Raw genomic sequence first — 11,149 nt, 5'->3', positions numbered from 1 at the left:
TCATTAAGAGTAATACTCAAGAACGATATTCGTTGCTACTTTTTTCCTTTACAGGTTTAAAAACTGTAAGTTCTTATTCAGTTACATTGTTACATTATATCCAGTCACATTGTTCTATATGATTGCATTGAATTTGTCATATCCAAATACTACTTACTCCTCAAGGCTTATTTATTGGTGATAGATATTTATGCCAATTGCATAGGGTCCTGCGGCTGTGATTTTTTTTTAGCAATTTTATGAAATTTTTTGTTATTTCTTTTTTGTTATAACATTTTATATTGTTACTATATTGGTCTGGAAGTCTACAATTTTTCCATCTGAACCATTCATCCATCATACATTGAGGCCGGAAGAAGTGCTTGTTGCACGAAACCACTGGCAGTTGCCTCTGAGCGCTCCAAACAGCTGGCAGTCGCCTCTGAGCGCTCCAATATCATCTCCCTGCTGTGAACTGGCCAGGATTGCTGTATCTTCGAGTGGTGAGTGCAGGGTGCTATCTTTATATTGTGCATATCTAGGTTGTTTTTCTTCCAGTCTGAGCTGCCCCCGGTTAAGTGTTGGTGTTGTCATACTGCCCGAATCCACCCGATCTCGCTAATATAGGAATCCCTGCTGCCATTCATATTTCTCTTGTCTGAGTTTGGATTCAGCTTACCACATTCCGGGAATGTTGTAGACAGACTGACCTGAGGTCATTGTATGTTGAGGGACCACTGCAAGATAAATATCTTAAGGGGTACTCTGCCCCTAAAAATCTTATCCCCGATTCAAAGGATAGGGGATAAGATGTCTGATCACAGGGGTCCAGCCGCTGGGACCTCCCACGATCTTCATTCCGGCATCCCGATGTTCTGAACATTATGTTCTGATTGCTGGGTTTCGGGTGGCCATGGTTGTGACGTCACACCATGCCTCCTCCATTCATGTCTATGGGAGGAGGTGTGACTGCTGTGGTCCCTGGTCATGTCCCCTCCATTAAACATGAATGGAGGGGGCTTGGCATGATGTCACATAATGTTCAGAACGCCAGGATGCCAATACGGAGAAGGTAGGGGGGGGGGGGGGGCGGCTTCCAAGCAGCTGGACCCCCGCGATCACAATCAGACATCTTGTCCCCTATGCTTTGGCGGAGGTGAGGAGTACCCCTTTAAGTTTTGACCACAGACACATTTGCATGTGAACGTAGTTACTAGTTCTTCCGTACCAAGAATGTTTTAGTTACTTTCTTCCTTCATATTTACTTTCTGCACATCGCCCGCTGTGAACCAGACCTTGGGCTTTGACATACAATGTGCTGCCGTGTGACAATGTGTGGAGGCATTCCACTCTAAACAATGCCTTATCTCTTACTGATAACACCCTCTGGAAGTGGCTTTTCTCACGGTTGGAAAATAACCGGATTTTTGTATGGAAAATTACTGGAATTTAGCGACCAGATTCTTCTCAAAGTCATTTTATAGCTTATTCTGCACAGTAAAAATTTATTGTTTGCTTTTTTTTTCTCCTTCTTTCTCAGGTTGTGGAATTTACTGCTAGAAGGAAAGGGACAAAGAATTTATGATCATTACTATATCAGTATCATAGGCCTTCCTGTGCTTCACATTTATTGATTTTAGCCTTTTCATGAAGTGTGGCGGTAATTGTAGAGTTGATATTTATTAATATCTGCTCATCAGTAAGGGCCTGTGCATAATTCGCACCCATGTGCATTAACATACAAACATAGAATGTGTCAGTAGATAAGAACCATTCAGCCCATCTATTCTGCCTAGTATTCTGAATACAATGAATAGTCCCTGGCTCTGTCTTATATGAAGGATAGTCTAATGCCTATTGCTATCTTATATGAAGGATAGCCTTATACCTATCTCTATCTTATATGAAGGATAGCTTAAACCCCATCACTGTATTTGCAGCTACCACATCTACAGGAAGGCTATTCCATGCATCCACTACTACAAGTATTACAGTATAATATTACATCCTGATTTCACTGCAGAAATCTTTCCCCTCTAATATAAAACTATGTCCTCTATATAACACTATATCCTCTTGTGGTAGTTTTTCTCCTATATAAATCTCCTCCCCCTTCTTTACTTTGTTAATTCCCTTTACGTATCTAAAAGTTTCTATCCCCTCTGTCTCGTCTTTCTTCTATACATGTTAAGGTCCTTTAACCTTTCATGCTTATATATCTCCTTATAGAATAATGAGCACTTCCCTCTACTGCTTATACCTCTCCCTATACACCCATGAGCACTTTCCTTTCTACTGTCAATACCTCTCCCTATACACCCATAAGCACTTCCCTCTCTTCTGCTAATAACTCTCCCTATACACCCATGAGCACTTCCCTCTTTCTACTGCTAATACCTCACCCTACACATCCATGAGCACTTCTCTCTCTACTGCTAATAACTCTTCCTAAACACCAATGAGCACTTCCCTTTCTACTGCTAATACCTCTCCCTTTACACCCATAAGCACTTCCCTCTCTTCTGCTAATACCTCTCCCTACACACCCATGAGCACTTCTCTATCTACTGCCAATAACTCTTCCTATACACCCATGAGCGCTTCCTTCTTTCTACTGCTAATACCTCTCCCTATTTGCCCAAGCATTCTGCTAGCATTTCTTGCTGCTCTATTGCATTGTCTGTCTACCTTTAAGTCCTCCAGAATTAACCTTTCTGCCAGACCCAGATATACCCATTACACCGATGTAGTACTTTCCCATTCCCACTAGTCACAGCAGCCCCACCGGCCAGCTGATGCACAGTCTCTAAAGATTGTCTATGTCCCTCAGAAAGTCATATATGGCAGTGATTGTTGATATTTCAAAATATATTTGTCCTGAAAATCAAGGAAGATCAACAATGTGATAATTCTACATCCAGAATGAAAGCATCTGGATGTTAACAGGAATGTAATTGTCTGGACTGATTGACATGTCTGAATATCAGTAAATGACATCTTCTATGTTCCTACTTTTTGATAACCCCTTTCCAGTTTTAGCATGTACATCCCTATATTACGGTTAGATTTCTCTTGACAAGATAGTAGTTCCTTAGGCTGCAACCGGTTCTCTGCTGAAGAGAAGGGAGTGTGGAATCTAAGACATCACTAGGTTTCACATACACTTGTACTATACAAGGTCCAGCTCACCTTCCCTTTGTTCCATGCGTGGATCCAGCACTGAGCCGTAAGTTCCTTTGAATTGCTGGATCATCTCTTGCTTTTTCGTATCACTAGGTTTCCCCCCTAAGCCCTTCAAGCCACCAAATATGGACTTTGCCTCAGGGAAATCAATTCATGGTCCCCAGAATAGTCAATCATTGGCAGCCAGATGCCATATCAATTACGAGAACTGGAAAAGGCAAAACGTAGAGCATGGGCCAGGAACAGGAAGACCAGACATGGATCATAAACAGACCAAGAGCTGGAACTGGGATCACAGACACCAGTCCAGGAAACAACCAGGAGCCGGAATCATGAGCACTAGATATAGACCAGGGGCTGAAAACAGGGGTAAAATAAAATAGAAGCAAAGAGCCTAGGATTGCGGCTGGCAGTGGAACATGGTTGCAGCACCAGAATGAAGCCTAGGGTCATCACCAGGAAAACAGTACAGGAACCAGGCAAAGTATCCATGGATCACGGCAGAAGCAGAGTCAGAAGTAGCCTGGATATGACATAGTACTTCAAGTTCCAGGCATTAGAGCACCTTTTAAAAGAAAAGGTTAGCATAAACTTTTGTTCACTTTACCTATGGTTATTTGCTAATGTTGTTGTTGGAAAGAGGCTTGAAGGAGCTTAACGGTTACAGGATGTAGCCACAGGGGGGGATTTACATGTTCAACAACAAGTTTCCTACCTGAAGGGAAAAAAAATTATTCGTGCTGGGTTCTAGCAATGTAGCACACATTATAAAAATTAAAAAAAAACATACTGTGGTTAAAAGAACAAATGTAATATGTAATATAAAGGAAAAGAAAAAGGAAGAAAGGAAGGAAAAAGCAGATTAAGCTTTTTCTTTTCTTCCTTCCTATTTCTTTTCCCTTCTCTCTTCCCCCCCCCCCCTTTGTTTCTTTTTCCTCCCCCCCCCCCCCTTTTTCTTTCCTCTCTTCCCCCTCAAATCTGAAATATACTATAATTTATATGCATATGAATACACAGGGGTCAAGTCCTGGGAAAAAAAGTGTGGGAACTCACCCAAGATTTCCACTCAAGTGCTGGTACTGCTAATAGGAAAGGTGTTCCTGCTATGGAAAAAGTGCAGGAACTCGGTTCCCACGTGTTTCTGCAGGACTTGAGCCCTGTATATACATATATATACAGATATCCTGCAGAGAGGCCTAGAGGACTGATATGTTTTATCATTTCTTATCCAATTCTGCCTCAAGTACTCTGAGTATAGAGCGCTCCCTGTTAAGCTCAGACTTTTCTGACATCAGGTTCTTGTCATCTGAACTTTTCCTTTGCACAGGTTTTGATAAATCTCCCCCAAAGTGTTTGTATTAAAGGGGTATTCCAGGATTTTTTTTAATTTGACTTTGCTACAGGGGCTGTAAAGTTAGTGTAGTTCATAATATAGTGTCTGTACCTGTGTGCGACGGTTTTCTCACAATTCTTAGATAGTAGCTCCCACCATCCTAATTTTTTTTTTTGCTAGCCCGTTCCCCCCCCCCCCACTACGGCACTAGCCCGTTCACTCTCACCCCCCAACCCCTACACCCCCTCCCCCCCGGCCCCGCATACCCCGTTCCCTCATTACACTTGTAGTTGCTGCAGAGTCCGGCAGCGGGCGTGCAGGGACAGCGGCAGCAACGAGGCGACGGCGATGTGTGGGAGGAGTGGCCTCCCAGCCAGTGGCCGGGGAGCCAATGCGCTCGCTTCTGCCTGTCTGATTGACAAGCAGGGAGCGAGTGCAGCCTAACTGGAAAAGGACTGATTGCCACTCCAAAATCAGTCCTTTTTCAGTGGCCGGTTTTTAAATGTAAATTAAACCTTTTTAATGAAAAAAATAAAATAATAAAAGTATATTAGAGATATGTTGTAGTACATAAGTACTACAACATATAAAAAAAAAAAAGTTGGTGACAGTGCCCATTTAAGTGATTTTCACCCCAATATTTATTTTTAACAGCATACAAAATTACTGTTGTCTCAAATTTTTCCCAGGTTGCAATGCGGCCGAGATCTAACTCACTAGTCCGCTGATGACAGGGAGCCTGTCTGCTTCAATGGGTGGAGGGAACACTTGGTGGGAGAAGGATCAATCTGCAACTAATGCAGGCACCGTGATGGAAAACCACAGGTCTTTTGAATGGATGCAGCTCATTTATGTTTCAATGGGTGGGGTGGCTGATGTGTGGGAGGGAGGAAAATGGAATTGTGGGATTTGTAGTAAAAAAAAGAAAAGTCAAACAGGAAATACAAGCTCACAAAAAGCTAGCCACATTAAGCCCCAAGACAAACACAGCATGTCCATTACTGCCTGCCAGGTATGTACCAAAATCACCTTATAGTGGATAACCCCTTTAAGTAGGAAAGGAACTCACCTTTTTGAGTTGTGTAAAGACACAATACCTATGAAAGAGTTTCAACAGGTTCAGCCATCAAACCACAATCATAGGTTGACATGATAAGACCACAACATACTATCAAAACAAAGAAAAATCCATGGATTCTGTACTGACACCATCAGAGTAAGAAGCAATATAGATGGAAGAAGGGTACAGAGCAGTGCACCATCAAGACTAATTGTGTTCCTCCCTTGGGTTCCCAGTTTAAAACTTAATAGGTAAATTACTAAATCCTGGGTCAAGATATTGTTTTTCCCCAATTCTGCAACAGGTTGTGATTTTTACTGGTCCAATCCAGCCCTTGGATGTCACCATCTTGAGTTTCCCCTCTCTCGTTCTTATAGATTCTATAGAGAACATGCGGACAGCTTTATTGCTATATACTACTTCTTTACAAATAACACTCTTTTAGCAAACATACATGTATTACCAATAGAGATATAGAAAAGTATGTAGTTCTAGGTTATATACCCTTGCAGTGACGCATAAAACACACAGATTCTTGAACATCAATATTATGTTATGTTATTTTACGCCTTGGTTACTGTAGGTCAAAGCTTAGAAACAAAATAGCATGTAAGGATAAATTCCTTAAAAATGTTACAGCACTGATACATTTCTCATGCCACGGATAAGCATGTTTTACATTCCCCTTCATAAGTTATGTAAGGTGTTTTTGTTCAGGCTTTTACAACATATAAATGTATCCTCGGGATAGGTCTTCAATATCCAATCATTGGGGTCAGCAGTGCTCTAGCTGGGCATTATTGCCTGTTCAGTGTCTATATGTGCCTGTACTAGTACACGCCATACTTTTTGTAGGGGTTATACAGCAGCCCGTTTTTTAATTTTATGTGAATATCCATACAAATAAAATCTTAGAACATTACACTTTTGAACCACACACACAACTCGCTGTCATTTCCTGTTCTTGAGGCTTTGCTTTGTAGACTAGAACAAGGTCAACGGTGAAATCTCATTATTATAATTAAAGGGCAAGAAATGTAATGCTAGATGACAGCTGTATTGTACTGGGGCAAATAAAGTAGGATAACAACACCGTCCACTGTAGCATTTCGATAAGGCACTGTATGCATGTATATTGTCACTACCTGGAGATTGTTATAGTCTACCAACACTTTTCTGACCATGACTTCCCATATTTTGCAGTATACACCCTTCTGCTTAGTATAGCTGCCCTATTATTTCTCATCTCAAGCCCTAATCTTGCACACACCCTCTGTCCCTGCTTACTTGCATACCCATCCTAAACAACAGGTCCACAACCACGAGGACGGTCCCTTCCTATTATATGTGCAGGGACAGACAGAGTCAAAATAATAAAATAATAATAATAAAAAATACAATAATAAAAAATTCAATACAGATGGAGTAAAACTAAACACATACAGTAAAATCAGAGTCAAACTAGCTGAGTCAGTGTTACGCCTAGCGCTCCGGGTCCCCGCTCCTCCCCGGAGCGCTTACGGCGTCTCTCTCTCCGCAGCGCCCCGGTCGGTCCCGCTGACCGGGAGCGCTGCACTGTCATGGCCGTCGGGGATGCGATTCGCACAGCGGGACGCGCCCGCTCGCGAATCGCATCCCAGGTCACTTACCCGTCCCGGTCCCCTGCTGTCATGTGCTGGCGCGCGCGGCTCCGCTCTCTAGGGCGCGCGCGCGCCAGCTCCCTGAGACTTAAAGGGCCAGTGCACCAATGATTGGTGCCTGGCCCAATTAGCTTAATTAGCTTCCACCTGCTCCCAGACTATATCTGATCACTGCCCCTGCACTCCCCTGCCGGATCTTGTTGCCTTAGAGCCTAGTGAAAGCGTTACTGTGTTTGTCCATACTGTGTACTTGACCTCCTGCTATTGCCTTATTGACTACGATTCTTGCTGCCTGCCCCGACCTTCTGCTACGTCCGACCTTGCTTCTGTCTACTCCCTTGTACCGCGCCTATCTTCAGCAGTCAGAGAGGTTGAGCCGTTGCTAGTGGATACGACCTGGTCACTACCGCCGCAGCAAGACCATCCCGCTTTGCGGCGGGCTCTGGTGAACACCAGTAGTGACTTAGAACCGGTCCACTAGCACGGTCCACGCCAATCCCTCTCTGGCACAGAGGATCCACCTCCTGCCAGCCGGCATCGTGACAGTCAGCAACAGGAGATAGCAAGGTACCGATACACAAAAGCAGAAGAAAGGTGAAAACCGAGCCAAGATCAATATCAAGATTACAGAGACAAACAATGCTAGTTACTCAAAGACAAGTTCTTTCACTGGCAACTAAAAACAGAGTGAGCTAGACTTAAATGATCACCCCACAGGTGCAGGCTCAGCCTGGAAAGCTGCTACAGCCCAGATTGGCTAAGGCATAGCCAAGGAACCAGGCGAAGCCAAATCTCAGGGAGGGTTAACCCTTCGAGTTCTTACACTTACATTGAACTTCTAATCCTAAATACATGGTGGCTTAGGGGAGGATCCACCTCCTGCCAGCCGGCATCGTGATAGTAGATCCGGCCATGGATCCCGCTGAGGTTCCCCTGCCAGTTGCCTCTGACCTCACTACGCTGGTCGCCCAGCAAGCTCGACAGATCGCCCAACAAGAGCACCAGCTGTCGTACTTGACCACCATGACTCAGCAACTTCAGTCGCAGCTACAGCAGCTTCAGTCTCAGCTACAGCAATTTCAGTCACAGCTACAGCAGCAACAACCTTCTCCTCCGCCAGCTCCTGCACCTCTTCCGCAGCGAGTGGCCACTCCTCGCCTCCGCTTGTCCCTGCCGGACAAATTTGATGGGGACTCTAAGTTTTGCCGTGGCTTTCTTTCACAATTTTCCCTGCACTTGGAGATGATGTCGGACCAGTTTCCTACTGAAAGGTCTAAGGTGGCTTTCGTAGTCAGTCTTCTGTCTGGGAAAGCTCTGTCATGGGCCACACCGCTCTGGGACCGCGTTGACCCCGTCACTGCCTCTGTACACTCCTTCTTCTCGGAAATTCGAAGTGTCTTTGAGGAACCTGCCCGAGCCTCTTCTGCTGAGACTGCCCTGCTGAACCTGGTCCAGGGTAATTCTTCCGTTGGCGAGTACGCCATACAATTCCGTACTCTTGCTTCTGAACTATCCTGGAATAATGAGGCCCTCTGCGCGACCTTTAAAAAAGGCCTATCCAGCAACATTAAAGATGTTCTGGCCGCACGAGAAATTCCTGCTAACCTGCATGAACTCATTCATCTAGCCACTCGCATTGACATGCGTTTTTCTGAGAGACATCAAGAGCTCCGCCAGGAAAAAGACTTAGATCTCTGGGCACCTCTCCCACAGTCTCCGTTGCAATCTACGCCTAGGCCTCCCGCCGAGGAGGCCATGCAAGTGGATCGGTCTCGCCTGACCCAGGAGGAGAGGAATCGCCGTAGGGAAGAAAATCTTTGTCTGTACTGTGCCAGTACCAAACATTTCTTGGTGGATTGCCCTATCCGTCCTCCACGTCTGGGAAACGCACGCTCGCACCCAGCTCTCGTGGGTGTGGCGTCTCTTGATTCTAAGTCGGCTTCTCCACGTCTCACGGTGCCCGTGCGGATTTCTCCTTCAGCCAACTCCTCCCTCTCAGCCGTGGCCTGCTTGGACTCTGGTGCCTCTGGGAATTTTATTCGGGATTCCTTGGTGAATAAATTCTGCATCCCGGTGACCCGTCTCGTCAAGCCACTCTACATTTCCGCGGTCAACGGAGTCAGGTTGGATTGCACCGTGCGTTACCGCACGGAGCCCCTCCTAATGTGCATCGGACCTCATCACGAAAAAATTGAGTTTTTGGTCCTCTCCAATTGCACTTCCAAAATTCTCCTTGGACTACCCTGGCTTCAACACCATTCCCCAACCCTGGATTGGTCCACAGGGGAGATCAAGAGCTGGGGTACCTCTTGTTTCAAGGACTGCCTTAAACCGGTTCCCAGTACTCCCTGCCGTGACCCTGTGGTTCCCCCTGTAACCGGTCTCCCTAAGGTCTTTATGGACTCTGCCTGCCATAAGAAGTGCCTCTCCCCCCCTCCCAGTCCAGTCAGGCAAGCCTCGGTGCCTCCTCATGGCCCCCGTCCTGGTGTCACACTGCCCCGTGCCAGGCCTCGCCCTCTGCCCTCCCTCCCCATTCCCACTCCTGCTGTACTGCCTGCCGTTGAGGAAACCCTCCATTCTTTCCCGGTGTCCTCATCCCAGGGGAGGCAGTTACCGGACAAAGAGAAGGGGAGACCTAAGGGGGGGGGGGTACTGTTACGCCTAGCGCTCCGGGTCCCCGCTCCTCCCCGGAGCGCTTACGGCGTCTCTCTCTCCGCAGCGCCCCGGTCGGTCCCGCTGACCGGGAGCGCTGCACTGTCATGGCCGTCGGGGATGCGATTCGCACAGCGGGACGCGCCCGCTCGCGAATCGCATCCCAGGTCACTTACCCGTCCCGGTCCCCTGCTGTCATGTGCTGGCGCGCGCGGCTCCGCTCTCTAGGGCGCGCGCGCGCCAGCTCCCTGAGACTTAAAGGGCCAGTGCACCAATGATTGGTGCCTGGCCCAATTAGCTTAATTGGCTTCCACCTGCTCCCAGACTATATCTGATCACTGCCCCTGCACTCCCCTGCCGGATCTTGTTGCCTTAGAGCCTAGTGAAAGCGTTACTGTGTTTGTCCATACTGTGTACTTGACCTCCTGCTATTGCCTTATTGACTACGATTCTTGCTGCCTGCCCCGACCTTCTGCTACGTCCGACCTTGCTTCTGTCTACTCCCTTGTACCGCGCCTATCTTCAGCAGTCAGAGAGGTTGAGCCGTTGCTAGTGGATACGACCTGGTCACTACCGCCGCAGCAAGACCATCCCGCTTTGCGGCGGGCTCTGGTGAACACCAGTAGTGACTTAGAACCGGTCCACTAGCACGGTCCACGCCAATCCCTCTCTGGCACAGAGGATCCACCTCCTGCCAGCCGGCATCGTGACAGTCAGCAACAGGAGATAGCAAGGTACCGATACACAAAAGCAGAAGAAAGGTGAAAACCGAGCCAAGATCAATATCAAGATTACAGAGACAAACAATGCTAGTTACTCAAAGACAAGTTCTTTCACTGGCAACTAAAAACAGAGTGAGCTAGACTTAAATGATCACCCCACAGGTGCAGGCTCAGCCTGGAAAGCTGCTACAGCCCAGATTGGCTAAGGCATAGCCAAGGAACCAGGCGAAGCCAAATCTCAGGGAGGGTTAACCCTTCGAGTTCTTACACTTACATTGAACTTCTAATCCTAAATACATGGTGGCTTAGGGGATACAGTTCTAGGTTCAAATCTTACCATAACTAACCTCTTCGTTGAGTTTGTATGTTCTCCCTGTGCCTGTGTGGGTTCCCTCCAAAACATACTAACAGGTAATTCGCTCTTTGCATTGTGGGCTCACAATATAAATAAAGGAGCTAATATATAGAGCTAAACCAGAATCAAATTTTATGACTGAGCTACAAATGTTTCTAACCTGCTTTTAAAAATATGAAAAACTTTAAAGGGTTTGTCCAGCGAAAGAAAGAGCCTGTGTATAGT

This window comes from Hyla sarda, chromosome 6, assembly GCF_029499605.1.
Source record: "Hyla sarda isolate aHylSar1 chromosome 6, aHylSar1.hap1, whole genome shotgun sequence".
Taxonomy (NCBI): domain Eukaryota; kingdom Metazoa; phylum Chordata; class Amphibia; order Anura; family Hylidae; genus Hyla; species Hyla sarda.
This window is presented reverse-complemented; position numbering follows the sequence as displayed.